Below are 358 nucleotides of genomic sequence, written 5' to 3' on the forward strand. Positions count from 1 at the left end.
GCCGGGCCCTGGGAGCAGGGGGAGGGAGAGGCCCCCATTGGGGACCCCTATCCCGTCTCTCATCCCACAGGCTCCTTCAGGAGTAAACCCTCCTCAGACTCATTCCCACGGGCCCACCAGAGCCGGGCAGAGGTTTAAGGCAGGCTGACCGCTCCCATCCCAGCGAGCAGGCGAGCAGCCGGGACAACTGTGACCTCCACCAAAGCCCCTGCAGGGGGCAGGGAGGGGGCAGGGAGGGGCAGGGAGAGCCCCGCACACCCGGCATTAGGCGGCTGGCAGGAATGACATGCAAACCCTCAGGGGCCAGGACTTGGAAGGAGCCACTCAGTGACGGTGGGTTGGGGAGCCTGCCTTTCCG

At 67.0% G+C, this 358-nt stretch overlaps 1 protein-coding gene across 1 annotated transcript in view; it reads right to left on the minus strand.

Annotated features, from left to right (window-relative positions):
• The window catches only part of PIWIL1 (piwi-like RNA-mediated gene silencing 1), a 14548-nt gene that overhangs the window by 8245 nt on the left and 5945 nt on the right, over positions 1–358 (minus strand). The window lies entirely within an intron of this gene.

The sequence above is a fragment of the Myotis brandtii genome, unplaced genomic scaffold (genome assembly GCF_000412655.1).
Source record: "Myotis brandtii unplaced genomic scaffold, ASM41265v1 scaffold97, whole genome shotgun sequence".
In the NCBI taxonomy this organism is placed as follows: Eukaryota; Metazoa; Chordata; class Mammalia; order Chiroptera; family Vespertilionidae; genus Myotis; species Myotis brandtii.